Here is a 14,769-nt window from a genome sequence, read left to right as displayed (position 1 = left end):
GACCAAAGGCTCCCTGGCAGCAGGACTCTGGTCTTGAAAAGCTTTGTAGCTTCAGAAGCAAGTATAGCCCCTGGCAGAGTAGCAGGTGCTCAATACTTTTCTACGAGATGAAAGGATGGATGATGGATGACGGATGCATGGATCAGTGGGTGGATGGATGATGGATGATGGATGATGGATGGATGGATCAACGGATGGATGGATGATGGATGACGGACGGATGGATGATGGAAGATGAATGATGAATGCATGAATGGGTGGATGGACAAATGAACAGAATTCTAGGACATAAGGAAGAGATTTGGGATCCTGCCTAAATCTCCATTGTAGCAGGCCATTTAATAGCATACTTAAAAGGGCCAAGCTTAAATATGGGGCGTATAGGGAGAAGACCCCCTGTGCCTTACACAAGCAGCCCACCCAGGACTCTTGGGCCGACCCTCTACCTTTAGAAGCGGTGGGGCTTGGACAGACAGGTGGCAGGCAGGGGAGAAGAATGACTGAGAGAGAAAGGGGAAGGCTGAGGACTGGGGCAGCGTGGCTTCCCTGCTCGCCTGACACCCAGCTCTGCTCTCCTTTCCTCCCAAATCAGGCCAGCTGGCCCCAGCCAGGTTGGCGGTCCTTGGGAGAGTCTAACCTGGGGCCTGGCTTTGCCCTGTCGTCAGGGGCTTCAGGTGGCCCAATTACACTTGCCCTTTCACTAACACCTTTCATTTGGCTGGATCACAGCAGAGGGCTGTGATTACATCCCTACGTTACATGGGACATAAATCTGGGGCAGTTCAGGATGTGCCTTTCAAGCTGTGGCATGACTTTACGAGCTTCCAGTGAAGTTCTCAGAGCTGGGGGGCAGGGAGCATGGATTGCACGTTGCTGCTGGAGTGAGCCCCCCTTCCTGGTTGTTGCTTCTGAGTGGGGGTGCCTGGAGGAGCAGGAGAAGGCTGGGAGGTGAGAGAGGAACATGGTCACAGCTGTCCAGCTGGGCCAGGCTCCCAGGCCATGGCGACTGCAACATTCAGGCCGAGCCAGCATTCTGCCCACTCCTGTAGAGACTCTGATACCCATGCTGGCCCCATTTCCTTTCCTACCCGCCTGGCCTGAAAGTGTACCTCCTTTTGCAGGCAGAAGGGGCTTTACCTGGGAATAAATGAGCTCAAACTCCAGGGCCTTCATCTGCATGTTCCCTAAGAATGTGCAGGGCTTCTGGGAGCTATAGAGTGTTGTAGGCAGGGAGCAACGCCAGAAGACAATCTACAGAGCCACTTCTGGTAAATTACTTAAAGAGATGGCAGAAGGAAGGCGTCTGAATGTCCTCAGCTCTTGTAAATTATTTGTATTCTAAATATGAATTCACATTTATACCTAATTTTGCTTTAATGATTTTGTGTTCTTTTCCTCAACGAGGACCCCCAAATCGTATAAGCATCAGTCCTGTAACACTGGGTGTGAATTAGGGTGGGCCCTAAGTGCCACGCCTGGTGTCCCTGGGAAGAAGAGAGAAACCTGGACGCAGAGACACATGCCACGTGAAGACGGAAGTAGAGATTGGAGAGATGGTTCTGTAAGCCAGGGACACCAGGCCTGCTGGCGGCCACCGGGAGCTGCGGGTGCGGTGAAGGACGATCCCCCTCAGAACCTCCAGAAGGAACCAAGCCTGGCGACACCTTGATTTCAGCGTTCTAGCTACTGTGAGAGAAGACATTGCTGTTCCTTTAAGCCCCCCCAGTGTGTGGTGCTTTGTTACAGCAGCCCCAGGGGTTTAGCACCTTGTGGGGGGAAGGAAGGATCTATAAAAATGAAATAAAATTCCGGGAAACTGATTCAGGGAGAGTGATCTAGACCGTCCACATTCACGTGTGGCTCCTGAGCGGGTTGATAATTTCGACTCTCAAGCTGTGGCTGCGAACGGGACCGTCATGATTTTTGCCAATGATTGTGCGAGAGTTTAAATCTCTCGGCAGGAACTGCCTAAGATCACGTCGACGTGACCTGCGGCCCTCCGTGCCTCGGCTTCTTCAGGAGCATGGGATGAGGGAAAACTTTTGTTTTGTTTTCTTTGTAATCACAGCTGCCTGAATCGCTCACCCTTTCTTAAGTTGGCCTGGGAAGTGAGGGCAAACACGTTGCCTCTTAAAGCTCTTGACAGCCCTCGTCCTGTGCAGGCCCCGTGGGATGAGTCACTCGAGGGTTTTTAAAGATGAATGACGCTGAGCCAGCTTCCCAGGAAGATTAACCGTCAGTCATGGCTGTGCTTGCCCGGCCGGGCCGCTGCGGGGCTGACTCAGGAAACATCTCCATGCAGACCGGCAGACAAAGCACAGAACTTGAAGGCCACGATTCCGCCATCTCCACATGTTTGGGGGCGTTTTCTCGTTTTGTTGTTTCTGTTATTGTATATAGTACAGATTACATAAATAGAGGTACCGTGTATATATATCTATACATATATAGATATATATACACACCTAGATGTATATACGTAAAAGTAGAGGTATATGTATACATATATACCCTTATATACAGGGTACTGTATTTATATATATATATATGCCTATATATACAGGATACCTCTGTTTTGTAATCTGTACTATATATATGTATATGCATATATACTTGGGTGCATATATATATATATATATATAAATAGAGGTGTATATATAGGTATACATATATACCTATAATATATGGGTACCTCTATATAATCTACTATATACTATATATATGTATTTATCAGTATATATCTCTGTCTCTCTGCCTCTATGTATATATACATACCATATATATATATATATAGGATACTATATACTGCACATATAATAGGAATAGCATAAAGAGAAGGAGTAAACCAATGGTTTTCAGGTTTTTAAAGCTGGAGAACCTTTTTTATTGTGAAACAGGATACGCATAGAAGAAAGTGCCCAGAACAGAAAAGCACTGGCTCCATGAAACTTCACAAGGTAGAGAAATCCCACGTGACCCTCTCCCAGCACCTCCTGGGGAAATCCACTCCCAGCGCCTCGAGGAGAAGAAACACCTGCTAAAAGAGAATGAAAGCCTGCTACTTAGGGAGGTGTGCTTAGGTGGGCAGCGTGACCAGGAGGCTATTACCGCCAAGGTCAGGATGGTGGAAAGAAGGCAGGGGGCGGGTGAGGGGAGAGCTCAGGAACCAGGGCCCTGTGCGCCCCCCAGAGCCGCCCCCGTGCCCTCATCCCCCATGCTGTTAAGAGGAGCAGCTCCTGGCTCTCCTTCCCGCCCGTGTGGTGCTCTGTGCACGCCCGCACCGCGGTCTGTCCGTCGTATCATAAATGCCCCTCGGGGCTGTTTGCAGTTTGGGGCCACTGTGAGTCAATGGCTGTGAACATTCTGTCCTGTCTTCCGGGGTTTACTTGGAGGCCAATGCTTTCCGCTCTCCCCTCCCTCTTCCCTCTCTCCCGTCCACCCTCCTCTCCACTTTTCTCTCTCCCTTGCTTTCTTCCCCTCTCCTCCCTCACCCCCACCCCCCGCCCCCGACATTGGGCATCTGGGCGGGGGCCCGACGGCGAGGCCGTGCCTGGCCTCCTGAACGCGTGCGCAATGGTGCCCTTTCCTAGTGCCTCTTCCCTCCGCCCCGGTGAAGGCGCGCTTCATACCCACTTTCCGGCCCTGACTACCGAGTCTTTTCCTCCCAGAAGGTGTACGTTTGATGCAATTTGTAGGGAGCAGCCTGTGACCTCAGGCCCCATAAAGGGCTCCTCATTCTTTGCTCGGGGGGGCTCTCGCCCGGCTGGCCCCCTTCTACTCCTCCAGACGCTGTGGGTCCTGCTCTCCTTCCCGTACATAACCCACCTCTCCAGGAAGCCTCCCTGGGTTGCTGTAACCCGTGGGAACCCTCCTTCTAGTGCCCCCGTTGCCCTGGGATCTACCTCTCGCCTCTCAGCCCCACGCTGCCTGCGAGAGAATGGGCGTGTGAATGCCACAAGCTTTCCGGATGGCTTTTTATTCTGTTTCTCTCAAAGTTAAATATGCCCATACCTTCGAGCTGGGCTGGAATCTATTCTGAAGAGATGCTCCCCAAACTGCTCCAAGGTGGGTGGACAAGAAGACTGATTATATAATTATAGATATAATAATAATATAATAAATAAACCTTGACACATGCATTCGATAGAACTTTCAGCAGCCATTATAAAATCTGAGGACAGTATCCACGGAATACAGTGTCGTGGGAAATACCGCGTCTAGCACGGTGTGTTTAGAAAAATCTCAGACCTCTGTGCGTGTAATTGCTGTACGCCCAGGAACAGGTCAGGGAAGATGCACATCGGCCGTGTGGGTACTGCCCTCAGGAAGGGAAGAAGCAGGTGGGGGAATCTTCCACTGCTTTCTTTATATCATTTGTATCGTTCCAACTTGTGTTAAACAGGTAATTACTTTCGTAAATTAAAAAAAAAATTTAATGAAGAAATAAAACAATATGGGAAAACCTGTAGAGTGTACAAAACCAAGAGTGAACCTTAATGTAAATGATGAACTTTTTAGGTAATAATAACGTGTCAAATAAAATTGGTTCATCAATTGTAACAAATGCACCATATAAATGAGGATGTTACTAGCAGGGGAAACAAATTGGGGGCAGGGGATGTAGGCTTTCAGTATGTCTGCACATTTTTTGTTTTCTGAAAACTAAAACTGTTCTTAAAATTATAGTGTTTTTGTTTTGTTTTGTTTTTTTGGGGTTTTTTTTTGGCCTTGTTGCGCCACATGCGGGATCTTAATTCCCCGACCAGGGATTGAACCTGTGCCCCCTGCAGTGGAAGTGTGGAATCCTAACCACTGGACCGCCAGGGAAGTCCCTAAAGAGAGAGAGAGGAATAAAACAGTTAATGGATATTTGGAGCAGAGCAGGGATTTCATCTTTTTTCTGTAAAGGACCAGATGGAAAATAATTTTGGCTTTGAGGACCATACAGTCTCTGTCACAAATACTCAGATTTGCTGTCATTGTGCAGAAGTGGCCATGGGCATCATGTAAGTGAGGGAGCATAGCTGTGTTCCAATAAAACTTTATTTACAAAAATAGGCAGAGGGGCCAGGGCTGCCATTTGGCAGCCCCTGGTGCAGAGGCATGAACGGATTTTGGTTTCACATCAGATGGAGGGGAAAGCTGATGGGTCACCTACTCACCTCGGACAGGCTGGTGAACCCAGGGAACACTGGGTGCTTCTCCTTGCTGTTGCACGTGGCTTTCTACCAGAATCAAAATGGATTTGAAAAATTGATTTCGCACAAGTTCAGCTTCACACTGTCTGAGCCCAACAGAGCAGAGGGTCGCCAATAGCTGGAGATATGGAGAGAGCGGCACTGATCATTTAGCTGGAGAAGTTTCCTCAGAAACGAATTGCCCGGCTTCCACGGGCAGAAGGCAGTCCCCCGAGGCGAACATTTCTCCTTCTGCAAAGGCAGCGCCAGGATCTCCAGGGCTCAGCACAACCCCAGTCAGGCACGAGCTTGCTTTCTCTGAGGATCTTGGAAGTGTCGTCATAGAGGCCAGCTAGGAAAGCTATCGCTTCCAATTTGCGAGGAAGATTCAAAAGAGAAATTTTGCGAAATACCTTTGGCAAACAGGGAGGTCATGGGGGCAGAAGGAGAAACTTAGGCATTGCCACCCTCAGCATTACCCCTCTGCTCTAGAATTTAGTAGTGAAGGAAAAAGGTCAGCTGTTCAGTGGATTTGTCCTCTTCGTTGGAAGGGACCAATGAGATGAGGGTCCCGTTACTGCCCCTCTGTCATGTCATGGTCCAGGCTGTGCTAGGTGAGCCCTACTCAGTACCTCGGATAACCCTCCCAGCGACCCTATGGGTGAGGAATTAACACGCCCATCTTGCAGATCAGGAACACGAGGCTTAGAGGAACTGAGTAACTCTTTTCAAGAAAGTATACCTTTAAAATTGCTGAAGATTGGAGCTGATCTGAATCCACAGCTGGTCCACCTGATGGATGTGTGAGATGGTGCCTTACATCACATTGCATTAATCCGGGAATGTGTGTTTGTGACTTGGTCAGACTCAGGCTAAGCAACGTTGGTCAATAACATTTCCAGCTAACATTCTGGGCTGGGGGCTTTGTCAGAGCTCCTGAAGTGATGTGAACAAAGTCTGAACATCTGTCTCTTTCCTTTGAGGCTGTCTTCAAACCCCCAGGCCCTCGGCTGTGACTGTGTCCACATGTGTGTTACACTAGCTGCGACATACATGTGTGTGTCACCACTTCAGGGGCAGGACTGACTCAGCACCTGCCAGGAGACGGCTGCTTGGGCTGGGGCTGCCCATGCCTGCTGAGCCACAAGGAACAGGGGGAGTTTCCACGGTCCTGAGTCAGAGCCGATGCGGAGGGAAGGGCCCTTGGAAATGAGCCTGGGTGGGTGAGCGATGGTGGAAGGGATGCAAGGGAGCACCAAGAGAGGGTCAGCTCATCGTCACCTGCCCAGTGAGGAGAGGCAGGATGGTGTTATATGCATAGACCAATTACCAAATGAGACCTGGGTTCGAATCCCCCTACCGCCAGTCGTTGGCTCCTGTGACTCTATAATAAGAATAGTTGCCTTACCTGATGCTCTAAAGCTTAGAGTGAATCTAAGCAAAACACCTGGCACATAATAGAGTCTTTATAAAAGATAGTTTTCGAAAGATTCCTCATGAAGCAACAGAGTCTATTGATTTGGGCAATAAATTTTAAGATCCTCCTTTTTATAATCTGTTATAATGAGCCTGGTCCCGCCTACCCTTTGTCTGTAACCCGAAACCACAGCGCACATCCCAGGAAGGGGTGGACAGACGGGTCCCGAGAATAAGGGAACCGTCTCACCTGCCTCCTGCCCGGAATCGATGCTGATGTCTCCTGTCCTGTCACCAGGGGAGCATGTCCCTCTCTCCATCTTCTCTGGGGAAAACAAGTGGCAAGGGCGGAGGAGGACCGATTTTGACTGAAAACGTTCACGCCATTGCACTAGCGCCCTAATCCCTCCTTAGCATGGTGCCTGGTTGCTTTCTGTGACAGCACAGATCATTTCCTGCCTCATCGTGTATCCACGTGCTTACCGTCCGTCTCTCTAGTAGAATAATACTCGTGGGAGCAGGGACCCATCCTGCTTATCCATCACTGTATCACCAGCCCCTAGAATAATGCCTGGCACACTTGCATGCACTATTATAAAATAAAAAGTTACTCTGCTGTCTTACTATATGAAGTAGAAAGTTAAATCTCCCATAGTTCCATACTTCCCCCTGCAAATTAACCATTTTTTAAAAATTGAGGTATAGTTGACATATTGTACTGGTTTCAGGTGTACAACATAGTAATTTGATATTTTTTATAGAATATACTCCATACAAAGTTATTATAAAATATTGACTATATTTTGTATGCTGTACATTATATCCCTGTAACAACTTATTTATTTTGTACCTAGTAGTTTGTACCTCTTAATCCCCGCCACCTGTCTTGCCCCTCCCCCCTTCCCTCTCCCCACTGGTAACCACTAGTTCTCTGTATCTGTGGGTCTGTTTCCGTTTGTTATATTTGTTTGTTTTAGTTTTTAGCATCCACCTGTAAGTGAAAACATATATAGTATTTGTCTTTGTCTGACTTATTTCACCAAGCATAATACCCTCTAGGTCCATCCATGTTGTTACAAATGACAAGATTTCATTTTTTTTTTTTTTTTTCTTTTGCGGTACGTGGACCTCTCACTGTTGTGGCCTCTCCCATTGCCGAGCACAGGCTCTGGACGCGCAGGCTCAGCGCCCATGGCTCACGGGCCCAGCCGCTCCGTGGCATGTGGGATCTTCCCGGACCGGGGCACAAACCCGTGTCCCCTGCATCGGAAGGCGGACTCTCAACCACTGCGCCACCAGGGAAGCCCTCATTCTTTTTTTTTAAAGCTGAGTAGTATTCCTTTATATACATATATATATATATATATATATCTCACATCTTCCTTATCCATTCATCTGTTGTTCGACACTTAGGTTGTTTCCATATCTTGGCTATTGTAAATAATGCTGCTGTGAACATTTGGGTGCATGTATCTTCTCAAATTAGTGTTTTCGTTTTCTTCAGATAAATACCCAGAATGGAATTGCTGGGTCGTATGGTAGTGCTATTTTTATTTATTTATTTATTTTTTTTGCGGTATGCGGGCCTCTCACTGTTGTGGCCTCTCCCATTGAAGAGCACAGGCTCTGGACGCGCAGGCTCAGCGGCCATGGCTCACGGGCCTAGCCACTCCGCGGCATGTGGGATCTTCCTGGACCGGGGCACGAACCCGTGTCCTCTGCATTGGCAGGCAGACTTTCAACCACTGCGCCACCAGGGAAGCCTGGTAGTGCTATTTTTAATTTTTTGAGGAGCCTCCATACTGTTTACCACAGTGGGTACAGCAATTTACATTCCCATCAGCAGTGTACTAGGGTTCTCTTTTCTCCACATCTTCGCCAACATTTGTTATTTGTGGTCTTTTTGATGATAGGCATTCTGACAGGTGTAAGGTGATACCTCATTGTGGTTTTGATTTGCATTTCCCTGTTGATTAATGATGTTGAACGTCTTTTCATGTGCCTGTTGGCCAACTGTATGTCTTTTTCGGAAAAACGTCTATTCAGGTCTTCTGCCCATTTTAAAATCAAGTTGCTTTTTGATGTTGAGTTGTATGAGCTATTTGTATGTTTTGGGTATTAACCCCTTGTCAGTCATACCATTTGCAAATATTTTCTGCCATTCAAGAGGCTGTCTTTGCATTTTGTTGATGGTTGCGTTTGTTGTGCAAAAGCTTTTAAGTTTAATTAGGTCCAATTTGTTTATTTTTGCTTTTATTTCCTTTGCTTTAGGAGACAGATCTAAAGAAATATTGCTACAGTTTATGTCAAAGGGTGTTCCACCTTTGTTTCCTTCTGGGAGTTTTATGGTTTCTGGTCTTACATTTAAGTCTTTAATCCATTTTGAGTTTATTTTTGTGTATGGTGTTAGACAATGTTCCAATTTCATTCTTTTACAAGTAGCTGTCTAGTTTTCCCAGTACCACTTATTGAAGTGGTACTTTCTCCATTGTATATTCTTGCCTCCTTCGTGGTAGACTAATTGATTATATGTGTGTGGGTTTATTTCTGGGCTCTCTGTTCTGTTCCATTGATCTATGTGTCTGCTTTTGTGCCAGTACCATACTGTTTTGATTACTGTAGTTTTGTAGTCTAGTCTGAAGCCAGGGGCATGATACCTCCAGCTTTGCTGTCCTCTAAGACATGGTAAGGATAAGGATAAGGATAAGGATATCAGAAACATGATAAGGATGTCCACTCTCGCCATTTCTACTTAGCATGGTATTGGAAGTCCTAGCCACAGCAGTCAGACAAGAAAAAGAATTAAAAGCATCCAAGTTGGAAGGAAAGAAGTAAAACTGTCACTGTTTGCAGATGACATGATGTTATATGTAGAAAACCCTAAAGACTTCACCAAAAAACTATTAGAACTAATAAATCAATTCAGTAAAGTTGCAGGATACAAGATTAGTATACAGAAATCTGTGGCATTTTATACACTAATAATGAACTGTGAGAAAGAGAAATGAAGAAAACAGTACTATTTACAATCCAATCAAAAAGAATAAAATATCTAGGAATAAATTTAACCAATGAGGTGAAAGACCTGTACTCTGAAAACGTAAGACACTGATGAAGGAAGTTGAAAATAATAGAAATAAATGGGAAGATATCCCATATCCATGGATTGGAAGAATTAATATTGTTACAATGTCCATACTACCCAAAGCAATCTACAGATTTAACGTGATCCCTATCAAAATGCTCATGACCCTTTCCTTGGAACTGGAACAAATAATCCTACAATTTGTATGGAACTACAAAAGACTCTGAATAGCCAAAGCAATCTTGGGAAAAAGACCAAATTAACCATTTTAACAATTTGCTATAAATTCGTTTGTACTTTAATACATATGTTAATTTTTTAAAGCAATGATGAGCTCTTCTTATATTTAGAATTTTTGCAGCTTGCTTAGCAATGTGTCTTGAACATCTTTCCTGTAAGGATGTACAAATGAACCTCATTCTTTCCACGGTTGTATACTATCCCAGCCTGTAGATGTGCCATACTATGCCAATAAAACCTTTGCTGCTAGAAATGTGGGCTGTTTTCAAACTTGGCTCTTCTAAGCAATGTGGTAATAAATAACCAGCATGCATAATCTGGTGCTCTGGTAAGTAATTTGGTAAGTGATGGACACATTTCAGGAGCTGGGTCAAGAGGGTATGAAAGTTTAAAATTTTGTTAGATTTTGCTAATTGCTCTTCCTAAGGCTGCACCAGTTTGCATTCCCTGCAATGGTGTATGGGAATGTGACTCTGCTCTTATACTCACCAGCAAATGCTATCACCCTTTCAAATCTTCGTTTACTAGGCTTTTAACGCAGTGTTTCAGAAACAGGTCAACACCACGGTGCCGTCTTAATTTTGTGCTTTCATTCTTATTTTTACAAGTGTGCATGAGTGTGCATGTGTGTCTGTGTTGCACACATATTTAGATCGTCTGAATGACCGCCTTAAATTTTCTGCAGCCAGGAGCCCTCATTATCTACTTATAACGGACTTATAATCGTAGTCAGTTGGTCAAATATATGAGTGAAGCTTTGCCGCCGACCAAGCTGAGTGAGCCGTGATCACCTTGACACAGACCAGAGGAGGAGTGGTGACCACCAAGACCCCGACCTGCACTGTAGCACTGAGGGTGGTCCTCCTGCTGGGGGTGAACAAATGGTGGGGATCCTGTCCCTCTTTGTAGAAACTCCCAGCATATCATTAGCAGTAAGTAATATGTGTGTGGGTTTATTTCTGGAAAAAAAAAAAACCACCCAGTGTAGACTTTATTATTACGAGTTATTTTTTATTATATTTTGGGGTGGACTCTTACATTTTTTGGATCATCCAAGTGATGGATTGAAGGTTAAATGGTTTTTTGTTTAAAAAGAGAATAATTACAGCAACCATAACTCCAAGAGGGATCATTATTCTCAAAACCAAAGGAATCAACTAAAATATAAAATAGAAAATTTTAAAAGAAAAATTTATATCCAACATTGGTGATTTATTTTTAACCGAACAGCATCATCTATCACATTAAGTTTCTATTGTTGATTTGACGGGTATTGGTATTATAGCTTTGCTTTGTTTCATTTATAAATTTCTTTGGGTTTTAGTTACATATGAGCTATAAATGTAATATATTTACCCATATTCTAGTATTGCTACACATATAAGTAACAATAACATTAGAAGGATTCAACAAAAACTTGGAAGTTCATACAATTTTTCTTTTAGGGGATCCATAAATACAAGCTCGAGAAACACCGGTTTAAGGGAAACCCCAGCTGAATGTTATACTTAAGGCTTGGTCTGTCTTGGATTGAGAGGTGGGAAGTTTGTCTGAGCTGGTGGGAGGCTCCAGGTGGTGTGAGATTCTTGGTCATAGTTCAGCTGTGCCCCTGGAGGACTTCTTTCACTTATAGGATGGGGCCCAAGTGTAGTTGGCAGTGAGATGGGGAATCTAGTCCAAGAGACCAGGGGCTAACAAGAGCTGAACAGGATTTTACAGGATCCTGGAATTATCCTGCCAGATCACAGAAGGCCTACAAAATGGAAACTGAAGCAGGAGACCAGAGCACAGTATTGGGGTAAGAAGATGTTGTCAGAGGGAGGAGATTAGTGATGCGGGCATCACACCAGCCCTCAGAGCTGACCCAAGAGCCCACTGGAGACCTGGCCTGCCAGCAGGAAAACTGCCACCTGCCTGAAAGCTCTCTGCCTTGGTCCAGAGAGCTCAGTCCTGGGGATGCTGCAGGGGTCACAGGGGTCTTGTCCCTGAAGCCTGTGAGGCAGGGCCGGCAGGGGACAGTCGTTGGCCATTCTGCCCTCACTGGACATGTGGGGTGTCTTTCATTTGCTGTAACTATGAATAAACAGCATACTATCTCAAAATTTTCAAGAGCCATAAAATCTCCACGCATTGGGGAGCAGAACTGTGGGCTCCTAATTAAATGCTTGTCCTAGGACTTAAGCTGATTGAAATCTCTTTTGAGGGAATCTTTTGGCCTTTCCCACAGCGTGCATGGGAAGGGGTGACCTGTGTTTGCATGAGGCCATCTCTGCTCTTCTGTGAAAATATCTGAATGCCGATGGCTATTTTCTCATCTGGTAACTGGAGCGTTTTGGTCTCTCTTCAATAAGCAACACAATATATGGGATTAGCAGTCTCGGGCTAAATTCTAGATTTCTAGTTCCTGCCAAAAATACGTTTGAGACATCTATGACCAAACAGACATTGTTAAAAGCCCTACCATCCATTTTTATTTTCCAAGTTCCATACTGCTTGAAGTTAAAAAAGTCATCAAAAAGTAACAAAATGACTATTTTAGCTTTGCCCTTCCCCCAAATAAAGTACTTCATTGAGTAATAAGCTAATACAATGCCCTTGGCTTCTCTCCAGAGCCAAAAAAAGAACACTCCCCCCTCTCCTGCCAAGCCAGATGAAAACATGTTGCTGTCTCAAATACAGGTGTACGTGGCCTTATGTGACATGTTCCTTCTGGGTTGGCAATGATGTAAAAGCAAGGGCGTGGGGAAACACAGCGCTGGTGGGAATTCAGACTGGAGGGAAAGCTGGTAATTTCCAACAAAATTACAAAGGTGCATACATCCTTCGACCCAATAATCTTACTTCTGTGAGTCTACCCTCCATCTCTAGTCGCACACGTGCAGAAGGATGTCATGTACAAGGTTGTTCACTGCAGCCTTTTCGATAATGGTGAAAGGTTGGAAAGACGCCAAAGACCCGTTCATAGAGGAGTGGGTGAATACATTTACAGAACTCCCCTGCTGTGGAAGACTACTTATCTGTAAAAAAAAAAAAAACAAGGGGCTCGCTAGGTACGATATGCAGACTAATGGCCCCCCAAATGTCCATGTCCTAGAACTCGTGACTATGCTACTTTACGTGACAAAAGCGACTTTGAGGATGTGATTAAATGAAGGACCTTGCGATGGAGAGATGAACCCAGATCGTACAGGTGGGTCCCATGTAATCACAGGGTATTAATGCAGAGGCAGAAGCGGGGGTCGGGGAGGAAGGAGATGTGAAGAGGAAAGCAGAGGTCTGGATAACGTGATTGCTGGCTTTGAAGATGAAGAAAGGGCCCCGAGCCAAGGGAAGTGAGCAGCCCCTGGAAACTGGGGCATGGGTTCTCCCACGGAGTTTCCAGAAGGGATGCAGCTCTGCCAACATAAGATTTGTAGCCCAGTGAAACTCATTTTCAACTCCTGACCCCCAGAACTATAAGATAGTAAATTGGGGTCGTTTTAAGTCATTACGTTTTTGGTAATTTGTTGCAACAGCAGTAGGGAGTGAACACAGGCGGCCTCGGAGATACTGCGGGTTTAGTTCTACACCATCGCAATAAAGTGAATATTGCAATAAAGTCAGTCATCCCGATTCTTTCGTTTTCCAGTGCTTATAAAAGTTATGTTTACATTATACTGTATTCTATTAAATGTCCAATAGCATTATGCCTAGAAAACTGTACAGACTTTAATTTAAAAATACCTTATTTCTAAAACATGCTAACCATCATCTGAGCCTTCAGCGAGTCGTAATCTTTCTGCTGGTGGAGACTCTTGTTTCCATGTTTTTTTTTTGCTGTACGCAGGCCTCTCACTGCTGCGGCCTCTCCTGCTGCGGAGCACAGGCTCCGGACGCGCAGGCTCAGCGGCCATGGCTCACGGGCCCAGCCGCTCCGCGGCATGTGGGACCTTCCCGGACCGGGGCACGAACCCGTGTCCCCCGCATCGGCAGACGGACTCTCAATCACTGCGCCACCAGGGAAGCCCCTGTTTCCATGTTGACAGCTGCTGACTGATCGGGGTGGCGGCTGCTGAATGTCGGGGTGGCCGTGCTAATTTCTTAATATAAGACGACAGCAAAGTTTTCTGCGTCGACTGACTCTTCCTTTCACGAACGGTTTCTTGGTAGCATGCACTGCTGTGTGATAGCATTTTACCCACAGGAGAACTTCCTTCAAAATGCGCGTCGATCCTTTCAAACCCTACCTCTGCTTTATCAACTATAATTTCTGTTATAGTCTAAATCCTTTGTTGTCATTTCAACAGTCTTCCCAACATCTTCACTGGGAGTAGTTTCCATCTCAAAGAACCACCGTCTTTGCTCATCCGTAAGAAGCAACTCCTCGTATGCTAAAGTTTTTATATTTCTAACAAGTGGAATAATGAAAAAGCTGGAAATATTGTGATAATTACAGAAATGTGATACAGAGACGTGAAGTGATCAGATGATATTGAAAAACACGGCACTGATAGAATTGCTCGACGTAGGGGTGCCAAAATTTGCCAAAACCTTCAATTCGTTAAAACATGCAATATCTATGAAACACGATAAAATAAAAGGAGGTATTTCTATATACTAAGGAATGGTGTATTGTTCAATTAAAAAAAAAAGAATGAAAGAAAGAAAAGAGGGAAGGAAGAAGGAAGAGGAAGAGAGAGAAGGGAAGAGAAGAGAAGGGGGCAAGGCCAGGTGAGCGCTTCAGAGATGGGATCCGGGGCAAGAGAAGCTCCCAGACACTGGATCATTTACTGACTACATGGCGTCGGGCAGGTAACTTAACCTCCCTGTGCCTGGGTTCCTCATCCATAAACCAGAGTCAATAATTTATTC

Source organism: Neophocaena asiaeorientalis, unplaced genomic scaffold, assembly GCF_003031525.2.
Source record: "Neophocaena asiaeorientalis asiaeorientalis breed wild unplaced genomic scaffold, Neophocaena_asiaeorientalis_V1.1 scaffold45, whole genome shotgun sequence".
Lineage (NCBI taxonomy): Eukaryota > Metazoa > Chordata > Mammalia > Artiodactyla > Phocoenidae > Neophocaena > Neophocaena asiaeorientalis.
The sequence above is the reverse complement of the archived record's forward strand: the minus strand, read 5'-3'. Positions refer to the sequence as shown.